Below are 327 nucleotides of genomic sequence, written 5' to 3'. Positions count from 1 at the left end.
GCCTATGCCTATTTCTGCACCTCCTTGTGCCTGACTGTGCCTTACCTTTATCTTTGCCTGTGCCTACGTCTGTGGCTGTGGCTGTGCCTATGTTTGTGTATGCCAGTTTCTGTCCATGTCTGTTTGTGTCAATGTCTGCGTCGGCCTGTGTCGGCCTGTATTTGTTTGCATACACATACACTGTTAAGCACGCATACTTAAAAGCAGGCTTGTATGTTTGCAGTTATGCATTAGATAGTTTGGTAGTTGAATTGACTCTGGAAGTCAGAAGGTCAGAAAGGCCATCAACGGTTGACTGCAGTAGGGCAGGTCGGGACGTGGATCGGG

The sequence above is a fragment of the Oratosquilla oratoria genome, chromosome 8 (assembly GCF_046742065.1).
Source record: "Oratosquilla oratoria isolate Oo_2021 chromosome 8, ASM4674206v1, whole genome shotgun sequence".
Taxonomy (NCBI): domain Eukaryota; kingdom Metazoa; phylum Arthropoda; class Malacostraca; order Stomatopoda; family Squillidae; genus Oratosquilla; species Oratosquilla oratoria.
This window is presented reverse-complemented; position numbering follows the sequence as displayed.